The sequence below is a fragment of the Taudactylus pleione genome, unplaced genomic scaffold (genome assembly GCF_031769625.1).
Source record: "Taudactylus pleione unplaced genomic scaffold, aTauple2 ptg000711l, whole genome shotgun sequence".
NCBI classification, from domain to species: domain Eukaryota; kingdom Metazoa; phylum Chordata; class Amphibia; order Anura; family Myobatrachidae; genus Taudactylus; species Taudactylus pleione.
The window spans coordinates 276778-303319 of record NW_028285113.1 but is presented as its reverse complement, the minus strand read 5'-3'; positions in this window follow the sequence as shown (position 1 = coordinate 303319).

The window sequence follows — 26542 nt, the reverse complement described above, 5'->3', positions numbered from 1 at the left end:
AACATCCAAGTAGGCATGTCAGACAGTCCGTACCTGTACTGGCAGGAAAAAGAAGCAATTTGGAGGTCCCTGTACAAACTGGCTCTATTTTACCTGAGTTGCCCCCCCTCCAGTGTGTACTCCGAAAGAGTGTTTAGTGCAGCCGGGAACCTTGTCAGAGAAAGGCATAGGAGGTTGCTTCCACAAAATGTGGAGAAGATGATGTTCATAAAATGAATTATCAACTCTTCCAGGGAGACCAGCCTCCTGAACGTACAGAGGGACCTGTGGTTGTGGATTCCAGCGGGGACGAATTAATACTCTGTGAGGATGAGGATGTACACAACACTGAAGATGGTGAGGAATCGGTGGATGAGGAGGATGAGGACGACATCTTGTCTCCGTAGAGCCAGTTTGTGCAGGGACAGATTAATTGCCAGCTTGTTTTGTGGGGGCCCAAACGAACCCATCATTTCAGCCACAGTCATGTGGCAGACCCTGGCGCTGAAATGATTGGTTTGTTAAAGTGTGCATGTCCTATTTATACAACATAAGGGTGGGTGGGAGGGCCCAAGGACAATTCCATCTTGCACCTCTTTTTTTTCTTTGCATTATGTATAGTTTGGGGCCTAGTTTTTCAAACTGCCATCCTGTCTGCCACTGCAGTGTCACTCCTAGATGGGCCACATGTTTGTGCCGCCCACTCGTATCGCTTAGCATAGTCATCCAGCTACCTCGGTGCAACCTTTTGGACATAAAAACACTATTGTGAGGTGTGAGGTGTTCAGAATAGACTGGAAATGAGTGGAAATTAAGGTTATTGAGGTTAATAATAGCATAGGAGCAGAAAAACCCACACATTCTGTGATTTTAGCTGTTTTTATGCTTTTTAAAAAAAAAAACAGATCCAAAACACAAAACCCAGAACCCAAAACGCGGAAGGGTGGTTTTGGCAAAAACAATCCAGATCCAAAACACGAAGAAAGATCCAGATCCAAAACCAAAACACGAAAATTGGCCGGTGCACACCCCTATCTCAAACATACTTAAAGTTCCTAGAAAGTTTTTGTTTACTGTGAATGTTTGTAGCAGCACATTCGTACAGGATGTTTTTGTTTTTAATACTATAGGAAAAAAAGCGACACATGTTAAAATAAATGAGCTTACACAGGGGTGCGGGTTTTCATAAGTATGACTGATAGTGTAGAACATGCGCACAGCATCTACTCACCCGCTGTACTGAGAAAATGATCCCCCCAACACAGTTGCCAATTACGCTTATAACAAGCAGAATTGGGCTTTTTTTTTTTTTTTCAAGTTGCTTGTTTGTTTGTTTGTTATGGTTGCTTGTTTTTGTGCTTGGTTTTTTTTTTTGTGTGCATTGCCGAGGCACTCCCCAGGTAAGGAGGTAAGTGAATGTGTGTGTGTGTGTGTTTTACACTGGACGTGACTGAGGGAGGGGGTAAAGGTTATGTCTAGGGTATAAAGGGCAGTAGCTAGAGGACAGGATGAAGTTGGAGGGGGCAGGTAAGAGGGAGAGGCATACTTGCCGACAATCAGCTCCAGCCTTCCGGGAGGGAGCTGATTGTCGGCTAATAGCAGGGGGCAGGGCCGGCCATTGGGGGCGGAGCCGGGGGCAGGCGGCCATTTGGTGGCACACTGGGGACGGGGGCGGGGACGCACGATCGCATCATCGTGACTCCGCCCCCTCTTCACAATGCTGTTATTTTCAGCATTGTGAAGCAGGGGGCGGGGCCACCATGACACGATTCTGCGCGAATCGCGTCACCGGGCCCCCCGCTGCGGGGGGTTTCCGTTTTTGTCAGGGGGGAGGTCGGGAGGGTCGCAAGCTTCTGGGAGGGTAGGCAAGCCTGGGGAGAGGATAATAGATGACGGAAATAAGGCAGGAACATGTGCGGGAGTTATAAATACTGGTAAAGAGAAGGGATAATGGAATTAGACAGGTGAAAGGAATGAAGGAGGTAAAGAAGGGGTGAGAGGAATGGAGGGGAGAAGTAGTCAGGTAAAGGAAAGGTGGGAACGTGGGATGTAGTTATTGAGACCGGCAGCCGCGATGCCGACAATCTAAATCCCAATGGGGGAAGCCCGACAAGGGTCTTAAGATAGGCGTCCAAATACTGAGCGAGTTAAGGCCCTGATTCAGACCCACTCGCAAGCGGCTGTCCGCTCGCAAGTGGGTCGATGGTCTGCACTGAGCATGCGAACGATGGAGGGAGCTCCGTTGTGCGCATGCACCAGACGCGACGAGCGAAGGAAAGTCCTTCGCTCGTTGTGTCTGATCAAAGGGGGCGTGCTGTCGATGTTGATTGACAGCACGCCCCCTTTGGTGGGCGTGCCGGGGGTGTGCCTCCCTGACGGGGGCGTTCCCAAGGGAACGCCTACCGTCAGAAGCCGGCCCACTGACATCACTAGTGATGTCAGTGGGAGTGATTTTGGCTCCGGCTCGCAGTTTCGATGGTCGCGATGGTCACGACCATCGCGGCCATCAAACTGCACGCTCGTATAGGCTGTGGGTGGTGACCCACAGCTATATGAGCGTCCAGGAGGACGCTCCAGAATTATGGAGGGCGGCCCTCATTCAGAGCGTGCGCTCTGCTCAGAGCGTATGGCTCTGAATGAGGGCCTAAGTCCGAATGAGGTAAGTCCGGGGTGCCCTTAGCTGTTAGCCACAGGGAGGGAGGGTTAGGTTTAGGTAGCATAGCGGGTTTAGCATTAGGTTTTTTTGGGGGGAGGAGTTAGGGTTAGGCACTTCTGGAGGGGAGGGTTAGGGACCACTGGGGGGCGTTAGGGTTACACACTGAGGGGGGAGGGTTAGGTTTGGGCACGAATGGGGGAGACTTAGGTTTAGCCACTAACGGGGAGGGTGCAGGGTGGGAGGGTTAGCGTTAGGCTACAAGAAGGGAGGGTTTGGGGGAGAAGGGGATAGGGTAAGTATACTTACCCAACCGCTGTCAGGCTACCAATCATCGGAATGCCGCTGTCGATATTTTGACAGTGGGCATTCTGACAGCTGGCATTACATACCGATTCCGGGTACGCACTAGACCATATGACGCCCGATCCTATCATCCACATCGGCTAGTGTGTACCCACTATGCGCAGGTTGTCTATCAGGGTCGTTCCGTCAGCTTGCATGTAGGGCCAATGGAACCACCCAGATGCCAATGGCGGCATAGTGGATGGAGCCAGTGCCCGACATATCGGGCTGTCGGTCACCACATTGTGCAATGTGTACCGACCGCCCAATATAACGCATGGTCGGGCATCGCATCACTGGGTACACACACAAGTGTGTTCTCAGCTGAAGACTGGCAAGAGAATGAGGTATGAAAAGAGGGAAGAGATAAAAATATGAAGGCCGGCGTAGAGGGAGGAGAAAAGCAATATTGGCAGATAATAAGGCCATGTAGACATTAGGACGACGGGCAATCAGCATGATGGTCGGGACGAATTCCCTTCAACCCGGACCAAGCGAGATTGCCCGTACACACTGTGCAATCCTATGAATGGTGGAATGATATCTCGTTCCGTCCTTCATTGGCCTGCCCCACATTGTTCAGGTTATCTTCTGATTGGCCACGCAGCACGGCTATCCATAAGATATCGTATATGACCCGCAGGAGCGTGCAATCGAGCGTACACACTATACGATCCGTGCAATATGCCATTCCAATTTGCCTGGAAATTACATATAGTGCAGATCGTCCTAGTGTGTACCCAACCTAAGTGTGGTGAGGAAAATGAGGTGGGAATAAAATGGTTAACAAGGATGGGGAGTTAAAATATTTAGGTTAGTGAAGAGGGGGGAGTAAAATAAGTTAGGTAGGTAGAGAGCAAGGACAAATAGACACCCCCATAAATTGGGCTTTTTATGATTGGTTTGGGCTTCTTTTTTTCACTTATTGGTTGCTTGTTTTTCATTTCAGATGTGGCAACCCTGTCCCCCTACCTTCCCACTCCGCAGAAGGGAAAACGGGACAGTGCCTGACAAGTGGGACTGTCCCAACAAAAGCTGGCCGGTTGGGGAGTATGCACTTAGATCCAGTGGCATGATGGAACAACATCATTCCTCAGTGATATCACTGTAACCTAGCCTAGTATTCACCCAGCAAACACAATGCCTGCCTCCAATGTGTGTAGGTGACAGAAAGACTTTAAATAAATAAAAGATCATCTTTATTTTTTGTTACGGGAGGTTGCAATCTAAAAGCAGTAAGAACCAAGTAGAACGTAAGGTTCACCCATAAAGGCATTTCATGGCAAGACCTGCACACCTTGAATTCAGGCTGAAGAAATCCATCAGCTGCAGACTTAATGAGCATATGGAATTTTCCTGGCAGTGTGATGCTCGTCTTGTGATATCCTGCTACACTCGGCATAGTGTGAAATCCGTGCTGCAAAAGCGCACGGCCACCCGGCTGTATCACATACCTCTAAGTAAATTTATCCTGCCGTTTATCTAGCTGTGATTAAGAGGGTGAAGAAATGATGCTAAATATAGCGCATGGGAGGAAATCATATACTGTCAGGCAGACATGTCATATTTATAATAATGCATAAAAGGGCAAAAAGCAGCAGCTTGTCAAAATGAATTCATACCAAGAAAAGGTGGCGTAAGATTCCCAGAGATGGGCACAAAAAGGAGAAACAAAAATCTACTTACTGTACATTGAATCTGTAACTGGTAGTGTTGTGTTCAGTTTCCTTCAGTTGTCTGTGTGATGAACCTGAAGATAGCAGAACTTAAAGTGTGCCTGCCGACTACACCATTGCTATGTTTTCTTTTCTCTCTTTATTAAAAGTGGGGACTAATAACATAATGTGTGGTTATTGAGACTACTAATATATTGTAGGACCTGTTTGTGCAATATAGAATCTATAAGGAATGTGGGGCTGTTACTCTAATGTGTGGTTAGTGGGACTACTAATATCCTGTATTGTAGCACGGTGCACCTGTTTATGCAATATAGAATCTATAATAAATGTGTGGCTATTACTGTAATGTGTGATGAGAGGAGCTATTCGTATATTGTAGGTGTCACGTTCAGGCTATTGTCGAAACTGGATTATTGGCTGAGACAAGATCAGTTTCAAATTGAATCGCAGCGACGCAATTTTGCGAAATGGCCGCCTAAGCGCCATTTTAGATAAACTCACACTTTAGTACATGTGGCGATAATACTATTAGCATCATGCGAATGCATGCGAATGCATCTGTGACCATCGCCATAAGTTACGGCGATTCACCAAAAGCCTATTTCATGACTTTACGTATTATAAAGGATATATTTCAGAAATGGCTTTACAGTATGTCAAAAATTGGATTGCATTAGATGAATAGAGCAAATGGCTACGTGACAACTAGCTTGTGTAGATAAGCTTCCTGGACAGTGTCTGCTCACTACAGGTGCCTGCCTTGAATACACACCTTATATTAGCAAGCTTCCTGCAATGACATGACTTCAAAGACTAGAGTGTTATCTTAGGTTTGTGTCATGTAGTTGGGCTATTTGCATTTACACAAGAGACTGGGAGAATAAAGGGTTTTTCTTTTTAGCTTGGGAAAGGGGGGGGGGACTGCTGACAGAGTGGGCATGTGGAACTATCAGGCTCAGCATGTCACACTGCTAGATGTTCACTTAGTAAGTGTTAAGTGCACCATTTCTCATACACACATTAATACGTCTGTATATCAAACCCCGCATACTCACACATTACATATTCACACATAAGGTTTAATAAGCTTTAAAGTATAAGATTTAAGTTGGTTCAGTTAGTATAAATGCTGTGAAATAAAGACATTTGATAACTAAGGTTTTATACATGCTAAGAAAACCGTGTTTGGTTTCGAACTGATGAGTACTCTTTCAACAGAATTCCGGTACTATCGGTGTGGAGATCGCATCATGCATTCCCAACTTATGGACCGCAGAGACTACAAGCAACAAAATGTATATTTTATGAACAACTGTTGCATGGATGTAGCATGGGGGCGGGAGGGAAAATAACCCCAGTTGTTAGAGGCTGGGCGAGTCTATTTGAACCAGCCTGTTAAATGCACTGTAACAGATGCTTCTCCCCTGGGAACCAATGATATCAGCAACAAACTTCTCTATTGTTCTGTCTATTCTGGGGGGGGTATAAACATGTGTGCTCAAACACTGGGTCTTGGTCTTCTTGCTGAACGCTGAGGGACGAGGGGTTTCTTGCTGATACCTAACATCTGGACCAGAATGCGCTGCGTATGTATACTGTACTTGGGGTCTGTATAATTCCTTTGCGTCTAATTGTGTATGGATCAATAGCGTGTAACTGACTGTACTTTTTACTTGAATAATACTTTGTGCTTTGGAACCACACGTTCCAAGTCTGGAGTCTTTTATTTACTGTATGACTGCGTACGCAAATTGGCGTCATCCTTAGAGGTTTATAGGTAGGATTTTAGAAGGTACAGGCAGGGGTATATAGAGGTTCTAATCTAGTATCATCACTATGGTGGTCCCCTGTAGAGGAATTAGAAGACGTGGACCCAGGTTGAGAAAGGAATCTGAGGCGAGGGGCCTGGACGTATGCCTTCCTCATCCACAAGTACCAGATGTTGGCGAGACCTGACCAAAGGTGCGGAGTCTAACTTACTGGGAGGTGTTCACCAGTGACCCCTCCAAGTGGGATTTGGGTTTAAGCTGCACCCAGCAAGCAGGTTGCGGGCCTTTGGTCAGGTATCCAGCACAAGTGGGAAATGGATAAATCCAAATACTCAATGCATGCATAACACTGCATATTACATTAAATGGCCATATACTGTAGCGCAGGTACCCCAGGCTTGCCTCCCCTCCTGATTTGGTCGGGAGCCTCCCGAATATCGGGTGCCGCTCCCGACCCCCCGGAAAGGCAGGCAAGCCTCCCGGCTGTCGCCTGCCCCCCAGACTGCCTAGTAGAAACCCCCATAACGGGTGGCCCGATGACGCGATTCGCTCTCCCCCCCCTGCCTTTATTTTCGGCATTGTGAGGAGGGGGTGGGACCACGATGACGCAATTGTGCAGCCCCGCCCCCAACATGGACCCATAGCCCGGCCACGCCCCCCACTATTTGCAGGCATAAAGCTCCCTCCCGGAAGGAGTGAGCTGAATGTCGGCAAGTATCAGGTACCCATGTGCCTTGGAGCATATGAAATGCAAAGCGAACTGGCATCTTTTCAACAACCAATTTGGCCCCAATTGTCATCAACATGCTCACACCACACCCTTACTGTACTCTGCCCATGTCTACACACCCTCTTGCTGTGTCTCTATATGCTCACTCCAACCCCTGTCCTAGATGAACAGAACCGGAAATCCAAGCTGTGAATGTGAAAAGTCCAAGTCAATGTGAAAATGAGCTTGTGCATTAAAAACAAAGTGCAAGTTGTGGCCAAACAAAAGCCACAACTTGAAATTATGTCCAACTCTGAAAAGAGCCTTTAATGTTTATTCATGGGGAAAAGGGTTCATGGAAGCAGATAATATTTGGGGTGAGTGGGACTTCAAACTGCAAATATGTGTACAATAGTTCTACTGCACCTCTGGTCTAAACGGATGAAGCTTTGGGCACATCCACCAGATATGCAGGAGATAAATGGGGGCTGCATGGACCTTCCAACATCTAGAAGACTTTGCAGTTAGGTGATCTCTAAGTGGGAAGTTAAAAGTTTGTTGGGACATTAAGGGGCCTATTCATCAACACTAAAATAACGCTTTTAAGGACATTTTCCTTAATTAACGTTATTTTAGTATTCATAAAGAGACTTAACATGGGAGATATCACTGATATCTCCTGGCTAAGTCCGCTTGCGATAATCCCCATAAATTATTTATTTATTAACAGTTTCTTATATAGCGCAGCATATTCCGTTGCGCTTTACAATTGTAGTACATTAGTATGGGGATATGGAAATTATGGTATTCATCTAATTCCAAAAATTATGTATTTTCGGAATTTGATGGAGTTACTATCCGCCACTGTGAGGTGGCGAATAGCAGGTAAAACTTAACTGTGTCAGTGTGGGCAGGTCCCCCGGCGTCTCCCTCCGAAGCTCTGGTCTGTCCTCTGGCTCCGGTGGCTGTTCTGACACGTGTTCCCCCAGCAGAACCCAATAAAGTTTAGAGAAAAAAAAGTTTTTTTTTTTTTTCTAAACTGTACTGTGTGCTGCTGGGAGAACACGTGTCAGAACAGCCGCCGGAGGCGCTGTAGCAGGCAGATAAGTCAGGGATGCGGGGGAGGTATGCAAAGGGGGTAGGGGGAGGAGGGGGTGCTGGGGGGGACACACAAAATTACTGCAGCTGTAGGCAGTGCTGCGCATGCGCTGGTTTTACAGATGTAACAGCACATGCGCAGCACGGATTCCAGCTGCGGTAAGTTAGTGTAGAGAGGGGAAACTATCTATTTCACGAAAACCTGTCATTGCGAAATTTACAGCTTTTCGAAATAGATAATTATGGAGAGGAGGAATGATGAATTCCTCCGGTAATAAGGTAGAACCTCCATCGAATTTTTAGGTATGATGAATAAGCCCCTAAAAGAGAGATTCTGAGGATTGTGGAAAAGTGTCTAAGGGGCCTTTTCATCAACACTAATATAACTTTTTTAAGGACATTTTCCTTAATTACCGTTATTTTAGTATTCATGAAGACACTTAACACAGGGGATATCACTGATATCTCCTGGTTAAGTCTGTCTGCGTTAATTTCCACACTCCCCATACATTAGTACATTAGTATGGGGATATGGAAATTAGGCTATTCATCAAATTCTGAAAATTCTGTATTTTTGGAATTTGATGGAGTTACTACCCGCCACTCTGAGGTGGCGTATAGCGGGTTACACTTCCCTGCTGTCAGCTGGGCAGGTCCTCCGCTGGGTCCCTCCGTCACTCTGCTCACTTTTTTAAGCAGGGCTATAAAGTGTGGGGCTGGGATGAGTACTGAAAGGGGGATGGCCTCATTGTGGAATCATGACCTCAACCTTACAAAAACTTTTGGGAACAATATTATCATTGGTGCCCCGGGGGAGAGAGGCTGCAAGATATTATGGGGGACTGGAACGGTGGAGCTGGGCCCCTCCAACAAGCCTGGACCCAGGTAATTAGTACCCACCCCCCAGGCATCCCTGCATTTAAGAATTAGGAGCCACCTACAAGCAATGAATCCAAAGACAAGGAGGTAAGATCTGGTTTGAAATCTGTTATCAGATATAAGGACTAGTGTGGAAGGAGATGGAGCAAAGGGAATAAAGATTGCTCGCTCCCATAATGTCAGTGATGACATTACCGTCCCATGAAAATGGTCTATTTCTCTTTCACTTGAATTATGGCTGCATTCAAGGTCACAATAAAGGTGGAAATGGGTCTGACATGATGATTTATTTCATGGCTCGCATCACAAAAACCTGCCATATCATTAAGGGTACTTAGACTTTTAATATCCACTGTAGCTTCATAATAAATGCATTGATAATTTAGATCCTCGATGTGTCCCAGGGATGAAGGTAGTAAGGGGCATAATTATAGAAAAAAAATATTTGCAGCATTTTGGGGTTTTGCCTTCAAATATTAAGCAAAATGTCACCAATTTACTAAGCTCCAGAATGTTTTGGTCCCACGATAGCCAATGTGTACTACATTCCATACAATTTACTGGGAGCAGGATCCAAAGGATCCCTCCCTAAACTCCCCTCCAACATTGGGCATGCACACATGCATGGTCTGATGATCACAGATGCGCAATAGCGTGAGTGGGTCCCAAACCCGGAATTAAAGTGATTGCATTATCACATATCGCCGGGCGGCCTCTAATCTGTCCCTACATGAGTTTTTTAATAAATACCGGCGACGGTCCTTAATTTCTTATTGGCGCAACAAGCAATTATAATAACTATCGGGTCTAAAACCTGATCATTTATAAATATGCCCCCAAATCTCTCAATTATTTATTTATCATTATCTGTACAGGTATTTTTTATTTTTTTTTCAAAACTCAAAAATATCAAAAATTTGTTAGATTAGCCCCAATGACAAGCATATCTAGTGTAGAAGTCATTCCAAGAAGGAAACACCAATGATATAAGCAACATTATTGCATGATTCCAGTGGATTCTCACTTTAAGCTATCATATACATTAAGATACTGAAACAATATTCGATTTGACCGCTGCCTTTTGCTACATGTATCCTGATGTACAGTGTTAAATTAACTCTGGATGACAAAGCAATATTTGCAGTTCGTGATCTTCCATTGTGTAGAGTGCAGCAGATATTTACATTCTAGAAACTGGAATGTATTGTAGATAGGATAGCCAGCTGGGTTTTATTGCCCTTGAATGTGTTACTAAGGGGCCTATTCATCATACCTAAAAATTCTCTGGAGGTAATTAGATTTAGAACTCGCATGGACTTCTACCTACGTACCAGAGGAATTCATTATTCCTCCTCTCTATAAGTATATATTCTGAAAAGCAGTCACTTTTGTCATGACAGCTTTTCAGGAAATAGTTACTTTTCCCTCTCTACTCTAACTTACCGCAGCTGGAATATGTGCTGCGCATGCGCTGTTACATCCGTAAAACCAGCGCATGCGCAGCACTGCCTACAGCTGCGGTAATTCTGTGTGCATACACAAAATTTATGGAATTTGATGAATAGCATAATTTCCATATCCCCATACTAATGTATAGGTGGGGGGGAAATTAACGCAGGCATAATGGTAATTATGGAAAAAGTCCTTAAAAACGTTATTTTAGTGTTGATGAATAGGCCATATATCTCTTCTTTTCCTAGCAATGACCCAATTGTTTTATCCAGAGACAGATTCCTTCCACAAGCTGTCAAATATATTAAGTACAGTTTAGAATGACTTTTAAGTGGGGAATAACTTTGTCTTGTGCTTCTCCCTACTGTAATTTAAGTTATCTCTTACTCCCCACTAGGGCAACTAACACTTGGCTGCTTATGCGGGCGTAAAGGTCGCTAATATAGCAATGTTTATCCATGTCCTGTATTGTATTGTAAGTCAATGGTTACTTTTTTGTCTATGTACTATGTAAGGTGCTGCGGAACACTTGTGGCGCCATATAAATAAATGATAATAATAATAATATTGCTTAGTGTGACTAAGCAGTACATTTTATACCATTTTCTCATGATAGGTCGGAATCTTTTTTGGTATAAACAACTATTACTTTTATTTGATCTATTATTCTGGTATGGAATAAGAAACATCTTACATCCATATGCGAGTTTAAATTCCATCCTTTTCATTTTGTTAAGCAATGTTATATTATGGCTAGTATGTGAATACATTCTGTTTTAAGGAGACTTGGAGGGAAATCTACTAATGGGCACATTATTGTGCGGTTTGTCAACTTCCAACACATATCATATGTGGTTTTAAGATGCAAAGCACAGGATTTATCATCAAGGTTCTTACATTCGCCTACAAAGCCCTCACCAAATCCTCTCCCACATACATTTCTGACCTTCTCTCCCTTCACACTCCCACCCGTCCACTTCCCTCAACTAATACATGCCGCCTCTCTTGCCAACTGATTACTTCCTCCCACTCCCGCATCTGAGATTTTGCCCGTGCTGCTCCCACTACTTCATCAAGGCCTCTTAGCTCTCATCCTAACCCACCTCATGCTCTTTCCTCCCCATCTTCCCCTTCTGTGTCACGCCTGTCTGTCTGCCCCTCCCCTTAGAATGTGAGCTCTCATGAGCAGGGACCTCTTCCCTCATGTGCTTCTCTTTACATTTTCTTCTACTCTCTACTCCCCATTAGGGCACCTAACACGGGACTGCCAACTCCCGGCTGCTTATTGTGAGTGCTTTAATCACTATTTCAGCAATGTATATAAGTCGTGTCCTTGTCCTGCACTGTAATGTACTGTAAGTTACTTGTTTCTTGTTAACCTATTAGTTCTATGTACTATGTTAGGCGCGGCAGAACACTTGTGGCGCCATATAAATAAAGTATAATAATAATAATCCTGCAGAGTGGAGGGTGAAAACTCAACCCGCATGCAGCTTAAATCAGGATATGGGCCTGATCCAGCAACGGACGCAATGCAAATATATTCGCAGATCGAGTGATTATTTGCCATTGCGCACGTGTGTAATTCGAACTGCACACACGTCGCGATTGTTTTGCGATTACGTACGCACAGAGGATCCATTCGCAAAGTGAGTGCCATGTGATCAGTATTTGGTAAAGGTAACGGGGGGGAGGGTGGTTAGGTAAACGCAGGCATGTCTGACCGTTTGAACCCCGTTCCATAGGCGTGCATAAATTAGCCATAGTGATTGCATTCACAGCATGGGAGCTCTCTGCATGGGAGGGGAGCTGCAGTGCTTGCGACTGGTCAGACCTGCCGTACATGCTGCGTGACTGCTTGATGTGCATCGATGGTACCGATTTTTATGAGTGCGACATGGACGCATATGAGGAAGCAGCAGTGGGCACCTTTATGCCGGCTATGCTTTGGGAGGCATTAGCAGATTTTTGCAGCTGCGTTCCCTGCAAAATGGTGGCTGGGATCGCATTAGCATCCACTGCTGAATCAGGCCCTGTGTGCGGTTTACGCCAAGCCACGTGAAGCCTCCAGTTTTGCTTTGCCTGTGTGGAGTGCCTATTGAGGTGTACTGTGCCCAGCTTTAAATGCCTGGCTTACGCTACCTGTAATTGTGCGCATGCACAGGATTGCGATCCCATGCACGCGCACAAATTAAAAAGCTGGGCGGCTTTTTGAGTCAGCAGTAGCTGCAGCCCCTAGAGGGTGGTAAGGGCTGCAGTTATAGGACGGGAGTGGTTTCCTAAGGGAAGCGCTCTCTGCTAATGCAGTCCCAGGGGGAGAAAACACCTTCCCGTGGGACTGCCTGTCTATCTATAAATATCAGGGAGCGCTTCCAATGGGCAGTCCCTGCAGGTGTCTGATTTTATTAAGTTAGAGGGGGGGCAGTTGCAGCCCCTTGGTAAAATTCTTCACTAACTTTTACTGTGTAGCACTTTTGTGCATTTCAATATTTTATCAATATTTTTATTACAGATTAAATGCACCTAGAGTACAGACTGAAGGTAAGCAATGTCGCTGCTATCATGACAAAGCTATTAGGGCATGCATGACATGTGGATGTGAAGGGTTAAACCAAATAAAACCATCAAGTTTGTCTAAAGATTATAAAAATCCTTCACAATTATATCTCACGCTATTAGACCTAACTTTCTGACACTGCTACAAATTTGCTTAAGAGCTATTCAAGAGGTGATACTTCTAGTTCTAGTCAGTTATTACCTGACTCAAAATTTGATCATGACCTAAGTTAATCAGAGAAAGTGTAAGCCAAATATTTCCATCCATAAATGTAGCATTGTTAATACCAAGCCTATCTGAGTCAATAATGATTTAACAACACAACGACAGAACAATATTAAATGGAGTTTAAATGGATAAAAATGCTTACTAAATAAAAATGGAGATAACATATATGGGGGTCTATGTACTAAGCCATGGAAAGAGATAAAGTGGATGGAGATAGAATACCAACTAATTAGCTTCTAACTCACATTACAGGCTGTGTTTGAAAGATTACAGTTAGGAGCTTATTGGTTGGTCCTTTATCTCTGTTCATTTTATCTCTTTCCAAGGATTAGTATATAGACCCCAGAATTTTTAACAAATTGTTTTCATTTTTTGTTTAAGTAAAACATAACTAAACACAGAAACTGTCATAGCACACTCACGTACAGTTTTGTGTAATCTGTCTGTGAAAGGCTATAAGGTATGGACGATTGATCACTGGAAGACTGATCCCCAATAATTGGAAACTCCTAAAACAATTGTCAGCACTTTTTAAACCTTGGTTTTATTTTCTCCAAATCCCCTTTCTCCAGTGACATCATGGCAGAAGATGATCTGAAATGCTAAACTGGTTTACAAATATATTATTGCCCTTCCTACAAAATTAAAAAATATCAGGTCTAGTAATGGGTTATATAAATATAATAACTTTCTTCTAGAACATAACAAAAATATGGCATTTAGTCCTCTACAGAGTGTATTATTTTTACACACATATGCATAGGAAACATGACATTGTGTTATATGTATTTCTTAGAAAGATACATTACCTATATTTAGATATCTTATAGGACTACGTTAAGTGGCTTCAAGGTATTCCATTTGGACAGTTTTTACGTATAAAAAGAAATTGTACTTACAAACATATCTTTATGGAACAAACTAAGGAACTGAACAAGAGATTTTTAGAAAAAGGCTATAGTATTAATAATATTGTCTTATATGCTGCATGAGGGACTTTATCTATCATTACACACTTCAGAATGGCATTGACATCTCGGAGGTGTCATTCAAGAGTACTGATGATTTTTTCTTCAGGGTCCATAGGGATCAACAGGGATGCCATGGGGTAATATGGTTCGAGACATCCAGGCACCAAAGAGATAAAGCTTTCAGCTCCTAGGAAGCCTCGGGTCCTCCTCCATATATACCCCACCCCCAGGCCTTCAGTTGTTTGTTTGGTGCGGCAGGATTCAGACGCACCTTTGTAACAGGGGACTGCTCAGGTAGTCCTAAGCTTTTATTTTATTTTTATTTTATTTTCTATGTTATTGAGTTGGCAGTACTGAGCGTCTAAATTAAGATGCATATACTGCGACCGTCTACCTCCGCTGGGCCGCAACACCAGTAATCGAGCTGGTGATTCCGGCTGATAGCAGCAATGCTGGGACCCGGACTGCAACTGGACGCACGGAGATGTCAGGTAAGGCGATTCTTCACTTATGGGAAATTGCGCGTGGCAGTCCTTGCTTCCGGCATAGGAGACGCACCAGAAGCCGCTGCAGTCAGGACCCGGAGCGTCCGCATCCTCATTAGACCACCAGGGCCTTATCATCTGATGCCGGGGATCAGCAGCAGACCCTTCTGCTGCCACGAGGCCAGTGTACCCGGTTGGTTGACACAGCTAAGGGGAGATAGGCGCTCCCCTGGCTGCTCCTCCAGACACATTCCCATCAAAGACACAGTCCCATCAAAGGTTTTTGCGCATTTGGGTCGCTCCTCCTACCCGTCTCGTGTATATGAGATGCTCACAGTCCACTATTGGTGCGCTGCTGTAGGTGTTGGTCTCAGAAGTTTTTGGGTCTGTCTCCCTGTATACCTCTCCCATGGGTCAGGTATATAGTACTCTCTATTCTACCAAGCATTGTGTTTTGAGTAGTTGATTCAGAGACCATTGAAACCAAATTGCATATGCATTGTTTGTGACTGTTTGCTAGCTGCTGTGTTTATACTGCCTTTTATTTATGACTGTCAGTTATAGCTATCACTGTTTGTCTCCTCATCCCTCTGTTGCAGGTGTGTGGATTTTTTTCTTATACTTCACATTTAAATATTTGTAAATGTTGTCACATTACATTGCATTGTTACCTTTAAAATGTATATGTCAAAAAGTAAAGGCACTCAGGGTGAGGGGACCCCTGTGCTGATTTCATGTAAAGCCTATTTAGCGGACTTGACCTCTCAGGACTTGATTAAGGATGGTTTGTGTGCTGTCTGCTATAAAGAGCCACATAACCAGTTCAGTATACCAGTCCCTGTACAGGAGCCATTGTGGGTGTCTTCCTTGTCTCAGGTTATGAAGCAGTTTGTGGATCATATGGCTACTCCCATACTGCCTCCTTGTATGGGGTACCCACAGCATGCTATGTTTACACCTCCTATACATCCTTCCTGGATGGATACTTATGAACACTCAAGTCAGAGTATGGCTCAGTCAGCGTTTGCAAGCACACTGGTAGTTAGTAAAGTGCCTAAACGCAACTTATCTTTTTATCAGTTTGCTCAGCATATGGATTCAGACACATCATCAGAAGAATCAGTTGATGTGCAGGGTTCTTCTCCAGGGGCTAGCTTAGGAGAGGAGGACCATCCGTCCTCAGTGGATGTTCCTTCTTTGGTGAGGGCGTTTAAATCAATCCTAGATATTCAGGATGATGAACCAGCTCCTAGTAAGAAGGCTCTAGTGTTTAAACACCAGAAGGTGGTCAAAACGGAGTTTCCTAAATCTGAGCAGCTCACTGAGCTTATGGAAGAGGCACGGGGTAACCAGGACAAACAGTTTTATGTGCATAAAAGATTAACATCGTTGTATCCTTACCCAGGGGCGTAGAGAGCCATGCGGGGCCCCGGTAAAGAGGGGGCATGGCCTAATTGCAGCAGGCGTGGCCACGCCCCCTTAAAAAAATCTTCGCGGCGCTGCGCACCGGGGAGGGGGCGCTGTGAGCCCCTCAGCCCATCGCAAAGCCAGTGGGAGGCGCGATCAGTGTGATCGCTCCACCCATCAGGCATAGGAGATTGCTGTGGCTGCTGCTTAGCAGCTGCAAGCAATCTCCCACTGCAGCCCAGCACACGCTGTGTGCTGGGCTGCTGCAGAGGGAGGGAGGGAGGAAGTGGGGGGGGGCGGCTCCAGACCCGGGTCCCCGCCGGGCCCCTCTGGAAGCCCGGGCCCGGGTAAACTGTACCCGATCCCCCCCCTCTCGGCGCCCCTGTCCTTACCCAGCTTCTGAATGTACTAAGTGGGAGATACCTCCTACTGTGAATGCTCACGTGACGCACTTAGTCAGAAATGCTACATTAGTCAGATGCTACATACGTCAGCATCTTCTCTTAAGGATTCTACAGATAGGAGAATTTAAACATGTCTTAAGGCAATATTTTCATCATCAGGGGCTGCTACTCATCCAGCTATGGTTGGAGCCTGGGGAGCCAAAGCTGTTGAAGAATGGACGGCGGCATTGGAAGATTCTCGACCAGATGCTACCATAGAACAGATGTAGGAAGCAGCCTCCTATTTGGGAGGAGGTGCAGTAGATGCTGGAATTTAGTTTCTAAGGCATCAGCAGCATCAGTATTGGCGTGCAGGGTTCTTTGGTTAAGATCCTGGAAAGCTGATACAGGATCAAAGAAGGCTCTGGAACCCTTACCTTTTTATGGAAATTTTTTGGAGCACAGTTAGATAAGATAATAGCTACTCTTGCAGCTTCAAAATCTGCAGATCTGCCATCTATGGCTACATTGAAGTATAGGCAGTTTTCTTTTTGGTCTTTTCCTCCTCAGGGAAGAGCAAAGGAACAGTCTTCCTGCAGGCCGTCTAGTTTTTGCAGGATAACCAGGCGACAAACTAAGAGGTCTGGGCCAGCCAGACGTCCAGCTTCTAAGCCGGACGACAAACCCTTGCCCTTATGGGGCGAGCCTCCTCCTGGGGGATCCCATGGTGGGGGGGCTGATTTCTTCAGTTTGCGGATTGCTGGCATCAAACAACAACAGATGCCCGTGTCCTACAAGTGGTCTCTCAGGGCTATGCTCTCACTTTCCGGACGCATCCTCCCCAGAAGTTTTGCATAATTCCTCCATCATGTGCTGTAAAATTGGTCCTTCTTGAGGCCATTCATCCCCTGCTGCAGGTAGGGGTAATAATACTGGTCCCTGTGTTACAACAAGGAAGGGGTTATCATTCCAATCTATTTTTGGTTCAGAAACCCGAATGGGTCTCATCGCCCAACTTTGCATATCTCAAAGAAACGTTTATCAAGAAGCTGAATGTTCCCATAAATTGAGTCCAATAATAATAAAATGTCTCTTGAATCTTCACTGATCATACAAAAACAAAGGAAGTTGAGGATCCATTAATAAGCGTTTATAATGAAAGTGAATTGCACTTTCCAGAACACTATGGATTCCAATATATATATATATATATATTGATTATTTTTGTATTTGGTCAGTCACTACTGTAGTATTACAAAAAGAACTAGATACCTTGCTGTAATATTTAATCAGTCACTACTGCAGTAATGGAATATTAGCCTTTAATCCTGTGTAAGGTTGCTTGGTAATTATCAGACTGTAATGTAAGGTCACTGCTGCTTCTCCCAGCCCAGTGTTTTACAACTATGGGGGAATGTCCCTTGGCAACAGGGGTGATCACAAGCAGAGGGGTTATTGTCTTACCCGAGTCCACAGACGGTCGCTGTATGGCTCCTGTTTGCAGCTTCACGGGACGGGCGGATGCCAGTCTTCCCAGCAGTTGCCTGGACCACCACTACCCAGCGGGTCTCAGGGCTGCTTTGGCCACTTCCGCAGGTCTCCCGCCGCAGGGATAGTGCTGCTGTGCTATTGTTCTGGGTGCAAGCGGCTGACGCTCTGTCTCCCGAGTCCTTGGTTCAGATACGTACACGTCACTCACTGCTGATGCGGAAAGTACAGGCTTCACGCTGAGCTGCTGCCTTGGCTGCACACACCAGCCAATGCTTCACACAAACTCTCCTTCCCAGCACTCCTTGCTGATACACTCCATGCTGGATCTGCTCACCTCCCAGCCTATGCAGCAGCTATATATATCCCTTCTGCAGATCTAGGGTAACATTCTAAATCTGGGCTATCCGCCCTTAGGGCACCCAATCAGCTGCAGGCAACATGCAAGTCAACTGGCAACATTGTATTGACTGGAAGCCACATTAACCCTTGGTAATCCTGAGAGAGTAAAAAAGGCTGTGTTATTCCCTTTTCAGTTTTGGGATTATTCCTGGGGGGGGTTACAAGTACTTCTGTACTCTCAGGCCCAAAGGGTCTTTCTACCAGAGGACAATATTGCGGCCTTATCATTGAGAGTATGCAAGCTGCTACACAAGTGAAGGGTATCTGTTCTATCAGCAATGCAGGTCCTGCGATCAATGGTATTCACCTTCTGCATTGTGGGGTATGCTCAGTTACATTCCAGGTCTCTGCAAAAATTGATTCTCTTCAGGTGGAACGGACAGTATCATCTAATAAGGTCCCAGAGGATCCTTCTCACCCAAGAGGTTCATCACTCCCTCCTTTGGTGGCTGAAAAAGGACCATCTGAACAAAAGGCGCCCATTCTGGATTCCAAATTGGGTGCTTCTCACCACGGATGCCAGTCTTTGTGGATGGGGGGCTGTGACAGGCCATCACACCTTTCAGGGAAGATGGACAAATCAGGAAAGTCATCTCCCAATAAACCTTCTGGAACTGCGAGCAGTATACAAAGCACTTATTATGGCACAGGATCTGCTCCAGGGCAGGCCGGTCCAGATCCAGTCCGACAACGCAACTACAGTGGTCTATCTCAACCATTAGGGAGTAAAAAGAAGATATGCAGCCATGAAAGAAGTGACAAAGGTTCTGATTTGGGCAGAACATCATCTTCCGGTCATCTCTTATTAAGTCACCAGGACATACATGCCGTAAAGTGTTTCAACTCCTGGTAATCAAATGGGGTATACCAGACATAGATCTCATGGCATCATGTCACAACCCCAAGGTCCCCAGATACGGGTCCAGGTCCAGAGACCCATCAGCAGCCTATGTGGATGCACTAGCAGTAAAATGGGACTTCAAGCTGGCGTATCTCTTTCCTCCGATCTCCCTCCTCCCAAGAGTGCTCAGGAAATTCAAGCAGGAAGGTGGAACAGTAATACTGGTGGCTCTGGCTTGGCCCAGACATCTCTGGTTCACCGACATACAGAACCTATCCATAGACAGTCCGTATCCTCTTCCTCTATGGCAGGATCTGCTATTGCAGGGTCCCTGTCGGTATTTGGACTTACCTCATCTGGCTTTGACAGCGTGGCTCTTGAAACTTCTATCTTAAGAGCTAAAGGTTGTGTAATTCAAACGATGCTTAGGGCACGAAAGCCTGCCTCTGCCCCGATCTATTACAGGGTTTGGCATTCTTTTGGTCAATGGTGTTTCCACAAAAAGTATGCTCCTAAGGTGTTTAGGATTTCCAGGGTACTGGCTTTTCTCCAGGCAGGTTTAGACCGGGGTCTCCGCCTGGCCACTTTGAAAGTGCACTGCACTGTCAGTCTGGTTCCAGACGAAGATTGCCTCATTACCAGATATTAGAATTTTTTTTCAGGGAGTTCTGCGAGTTCAGCCTCCTTTTGTTCCACCAGTAGCACCTTGGGATTTGTCGTTGGTTCTTAAGAGGCTACAAGTTCATCCATTTGAACCCTTGGACTTTGTAGATTTGAAATGGTTGACAGCTAAGACACCTTTTCTCCTCGCTATCTCTTCTGCACGAAGAGTCTCTGATTTGGCAGCGCTTTCCTGTCGCTCCCCATTTTTGATTTTTCACCAGGATAGAGCTGTTCTTCGTACAAGGAAGGGTTACCTTCCTAAGGTAGTATTCCGTTTTCATGTGAATGAAGAAATTGTAGTTTCAGCTTTTCATGCTGCAGTTCTTTTTGTAGGTGAAGCCTCCCTGGATATACAGTAGTTCGTGCTCTCTGTATCTATGTGGAGTGTACAAACTCTGATAGAAAATCAGATACTCTTTTTGTATTATATGGCTTTCACAAACAAAAATGGCCAGCTAACAAGCAGACTCTGGCGAGATGGCTACTGTTCCAAGTATGGTGACAGCACATTCTTTTCGGTCTGTAGGGCCATCGTGGGCTTATAGTCATGGTGCCTCTACTGAACAATTGTGCAAGGCAGCCACATGGTCTTCTGTCCACATTTTTCTTAGGTTCTACGCCTTTGATACTTTCGCCTCTCAGGATGTCAGCATCCCCCACCCTGAACTGCTTTAGGACATCCCCATGGTATCCCTGTGGATCCCTATGGACCCTGAAGAAGAAAATTAGAGTTATGGTAGACTTAGCTTGATAACTCCTTTTCTTCAAGGTCTATAGGGTCCCCAGGGCACCCACAATGACGCACCTGGCTGTATTGGGTACATTTTCTTTTCTTTCTGTCACGGATTCTCTCATCTTGTGTGCAAGTGGTTCTGGTGTATGATTGTTCTTCCTTCTCCTGCCTTGAGGCTTGTTTACAAAACTGAAGGCTTGTGGCTGGGGGTGGGGTATATATGGAGGAGGACCCGAGGAATCCTGGGAGCTGAAAGCTTTAACTGTTTGATGTCCAGATCTCTCCAACCACATTACCCCATGGAATCCCTGTGGACCCTATGGACCTCGAGGAAAAGGAGTTATCAATGTAAGTCTACCATAACTCTAATTATTATGCTCTGAGATTTGTCTTCCCCTTTTTTTTTACGGTCCCATGGGAGATTTATAAAGGAAGAGAAGTACTCCATTTGACCCTACAGTGAAGGACAGTATTGTGTTTGTTGTGTTAAACCAGGGATGGGGAACCTCCTGCCCGGGGGCCTTATAAGGGCCTCGGTATCATTTGGTCTGGCCCTCAGAGCTTTTTTCTGCTAGCCTCATTTGGCTGGCAGGGTGCCTAGAATGGCACCCTGCAGCCAGAATCTATGCAGCAGTGCCGCTTGGGGCATTCTTAGGATGCTTCAGACGGTCACGCCGCTGCCCTTACAGCTCTCCGAAGCATCTTCAGGATGCTCCAGGCATTGCTGTAATCGGCAGACAAAAGGTTCCCCACCCCTGTGTTAAACAGTGGTGTGTACTATGTATTGATATTTGATCCAACCTTTCTTATGTAATAAACCATAGTGATTGGACATATGTTATAACAGGCATCTTGGGAAAGCCAGGTGACATAAAGCAGGCCTCTGAAACATAAATCAATAGCTATTAACCATTTGTTTGCTTATGCTGGGTACATGTCTGGCCCGACCAATCTAATGATTGGTAAGTGCATACACACTTACCAATTGTCTGCCCAATATGTCTGCCAGCAGGGCCATCTGAATATACCTGCCCACTTGTGACGTCATATTTAATGGATTCGGCGGTTCGGCCATACAGACAGCCAGATGAAACTATATCACCATCAGCTGTGCTGCAGGGCCGATCATATATGTCTGTCAACAATGTCATTCAGACATATCGGGTGTACACAACCGCCGATGCACCATCGATATAACGTTCGTCGTTCAATATATCGTTCAGGTGTGTACCCAGCATTACATGCAGCGGGATGCTGGAAGCCATGTGATCGATCACATGTACTGTATATATTATTTTTTTAATCATCCTATAAGGCCATTGCTAAAATGTTTGCAGGTTTATTATTTAATTATTGACTAATTAGTTAGGTTACTAGATTAGCTCTGGGTGGTCTCTGCTGTTCAGAGGAAACCCCCCCCCCCCCAAACATTTAAGGATTTTCCATGTAGTGCTAACACCGTGTGTTTCTTACTTCTCTGCCAAATTAGATTTCTGAACTCTTTAAGTTTTGTTTCCAAGGACACCTGTGTTCTCCTAGCAATATAACTTGTTTTGCTTTTTTGTTAATATTGTAAAAAGCAGAGATGCATTTATCACATTGGCAGCAAAGGGCAGATAACAGGATTACCAGTCGTAGTATCAGATCTATTGGCTGCTTTATAATAAGAACTCAGGGGATCCAGGGAGGCTTTTGACAATCATTTTGCCAACAAAATAAAGAGCAATGAAGTAAAGGACTAACTGGCCGGTCGACAGTGGAAAAGAACATAACAGTCCTAATAAAATGATTAATATAGGGATTTTGCATCTGCAGAAAGGACTTATTTTGTATTTCCTCCTTCTACTATATCTGCCTAATGCAGGGCTATAAACAAGATGGCGGCACCTGTGCCCATCTTCATGGGTGCCACTGCCTTGAGAGGTGCCCAGCTACCAGGATTGGTGTGCTTAATAAAGTCCCAGTACCTATCTTCCTACTCCCAGCTTCCTCATTCCAGCAGATCTGATGTCATGACTTCACATGCGCTGGAGGCGGGGCCAGCTGGGATTTGTCCAGGACGATGGCGAGCCCTGGGACAGCAACAGTCTAATGTAAACATTAGGGAGTGAATTTATAAAAAAAATAATAATTATCTTGTTTCTATGGTGTTGCAGTTTAGACAGGATGTGGTCATAATCCTGACACGGGGATTCCGGCATTCGGAATACCAACGCTGGAATCCCAACACTTGTCAGAATAACGGTGCCGGCATCTCGACCACCGGGATCCAGAAGGTATGTACTGGGGTTAGGGGGAGGGTTAGGTTTAGGAACTAGGGGAGCGTTGGTTTTAGGCACTAAGAGGGGAGAGTTAGATTCATTTAGGGTGCGGGGAGGTGGAGGTTAGTTTTAGGGGAGGGAGGCTTAGGGGTAGGGAGAGGAGTAGGGTTAAGATACCGACTGACTGGTGTCAGTAGTATGAATACCCATTAATCGCTGTTCGCTTTTAGCGCTGCAAGTCGCATAAGAAATAATTGCTTTCCAGCCCAACTGTGTTTCCAAAGCACAAAAAGTGGTTATTGCAAAATAAGTTACATGCTTTGATCTATCACAATTAGTGCAAAGACAATTAAATACAAAAAGTACAGCTTGATACATACGCATGCGCACTGGTCCCAGTAAACAGTCGTCACTCCAGAAGCCTGTGGTCATACAAGAAGAATGGCTACTGACTGGGACTGGTGAGCAGGTTATATATCCTACAGATCAAACATAGGACCTCATTCAGAGCCGGACGCTATCAGCCGTTCGCTCATACGCATTCGATTGTTCTAAACCACGCATGCGTCCGGTTCTCATTGCACATGTGCGGCCGGATCATTGCGGTCATTTTTCGTTCGCTCGTATACACAGCGAACAGGAAGTGACCTATGTCATTTGATTGACAGAATGTTCTGTTTATGGGTGGTAACGGGGGTGGAGATGAGAAAACGCAGGCGTGGCAAGGCGTTTTTTGGGCGTACATGTATTATCTTGTGCGAACGTCCAATGTGGACGCTATTTTGTACACGTCACTGTGTGATCCAATTTCCATTAAGACTGCTCGCTCAGCTTGTGGTCTGGTATAGTCTACCGCAATGACGATGTTCTCCTCGTACTTCCCTGGACTCATCGATGGTGTTGCGATTAATCAAGTGAGGCAACAAAAACAAGTAACTATTAATTGCTAAACAGCTTCTAAGGTGTTTAGCAAATAGACCTTTTTTAGTAGCTAAAAACCGAACGCAGGTGAACTACTCAGCTGCTAATTTCTGGGGCATACAATCAATTAGCTAACAAATGTTTGTGTTTTTTGAGTGCTTTTTACATATTTGTAAGTGTTTATTTTGTAGGCAAACAATATTGTACGCATGTTTGGTTTTTTCCTATTTTATTTTTTGACCAAGAAACCAATCGTCCTTTTGTTTATTGATAATTGTTAATTAAAACTCATAAATTGATTTTAACCCTTTTTTTTATGCAAAACATGAAATGTTTATATTTCCGTTGTACTGCTTGTAAGTTTGTTAGAGGGATTACCTTTTAACCAGTTTGTGAATAAATCAACAATAGAATTTTGCAATTTTGTTTCCAAAGTTTAATAATATTTTTGTTATTTTTGTTTCAAGTTTTTTTTAAAGTAAACATATTTTTTTTCATGGGACAAAATCGAGAAATCATTTTGTCCACACACCAACAGAATAAGTGGCATTTGAACACAAATAAAACAAATAAAAACAATTCACAAGAAAGGAGAGGGAGGTTTTTGCCATGCAGGAATATGGGGCAAACACAGAGATGGATTGTGGGGAAATTAGCCAGTGCTGTCATCGCCTTTTAGGCCGTTTGGCCGGGGGTTGGAGGGAGCCTGAACGGGTCCGGGAAGTCCTTTGGCTGGCCTGGCCAGAGGCAGATGTTGTGGCCTCTGGACTAGGCATAGGGCTAGGCACATTTGGAGGGATGGCTGTTGTTGTGCCAGAGGTGGAGGGTCCTGATGTTCCGGCAGGAAGGGAGGCCGGCTCCAACATGTGCTGGCGAACGAGCTGCTCCAGGGCATTTGCTATTCGCACGTTGGCCCCAGTATTTTATGCAAGGGCCTTAGCAATGGTCACGTTGGCAGCAGCACTTTGCTCCAGGGCGTTCGCCACCCGTAGCAGTTTGGCATCCATCCTCAGCAGAATCTCGGTCTGCTGATCTGTTTTACCATTGAGATCAGTGAGGAGGGCCACTGCCTGCGAGGGGGAATGCCCTGGACTGTCTGCCACAGGGTCCCCAGCCGGATCTACTGCTTCCTCCCCTGCAGAGCCAGAAGAAATTCTGCAGCCAAAGCTCACCTCTGGAGCAGACTCATCCGCCTGTGTCTCTGTGAGAAAAAAGAGAAAAGAGTTAAATTATAATCTAGATATTGTCAAAAACACATTTCTGAGTTGTTAACATTACAACATTTACCTGGGGCAACATGAGGAGCCGCAAAGTCTGGCATGTCGGTATCCATGTTCGACACGCCAAACACCTCCTCATCCTGCACACACCCCTGGGCCAGCTCCTCCAAATCTGTGAGCTCAAGTGACACAGGGGTGGGACCCCCACCTCTCCCCCCTGCATGCCTAGCCCTATCATCCAGTTTTTGTTTAAGCCGATATTTGAAGTCGCTCCATCTGTTGGTTTAAAATTTGGCATTATTCCTGCAGTATTTTGACTTGTAATCACTTTTTACTAAAATGTAGTTTTTACGTACCGGCGTTTGACCTCCCGGGTTGAACGTTCAAACTCACCCACACCATTGACCCCACTGGCTATGTCGTCCCACAGTTTCCATCTCTGGGTTGCACCCATATTCCTTGGTGCCTGTGCCAGGTTGTCATTGCACATTTGCACCAAAACCTCCATCTCCTTCCTTGTGAATTGTGGCTGCCTTTTTCTTTTGGCCCTAGTTTGCCTACTAGGGCCAGCAGCCTCTTCCATGGCATCCTCCACACCTTTTTTTTTAAATGTTAAAAAAAATTTTTAGTAAAATGTTTTAAAATGTAAGGTTAAACATACGCATTTTCCCATCAAAAATAAAAACACTTACATGGTGCCTGTTGGCTAGTACTTTGCTGCTCTGTACTCATTGTTTTTTCTCAATGTAGCAGACCGATTTTGGCCTTCAGTGGCGTTTTTAGACATGCGTCAGCAGTATTCGGCCGCATCATTCCTTGTGTGCTCCTATTGTCCGTCCTTAATTTGAGCAGGAAAATAAAGCCTATTTATGGCTTGGTGTGACTCGAGTCGAGGTGGCATGTTATGATTGTTGGAGGTTTTGCGTTGGAGTGGATTGTTGGTGATTGTTGTGTAGAAGGAGTACTTGTTTTTATTAATCTTTGGCTTTTTTTTTACTTGTTTTTTTTCCGTTAGCATTTTTGTTTATTTTTTGGCTTTTTTTATTTGAATTTTTGAGTAAGTATTTCAAAAAACCACCTTAAAAAATAATAGTAAATAGTTTAAATTTTTTTTAAATAATTTTTTTTTTTTACAGTTATTTTGCCAGTGACCCAGTGACGTTTTATAACTTTGGGATATTTGTCTGTTTTTGGTAAGTGTTTTTGGTTTCATGATTTTACAAATTCGATGTGTTGGTCCTAGCATATGTTTTGCTAAGTAATGTTTTTTTTTTCTGTGAACAATCATGTCTTACCACTAAATGTAGTGTACTATTTAGCGAACTAATGTGTCCTTATTTAACTGTAAAAGTAGCGAACTATTTAGCGAACTGTGTCCTTATTTAACTGTAAAAGTAGCAAACTTTTTAGCAAACTAAT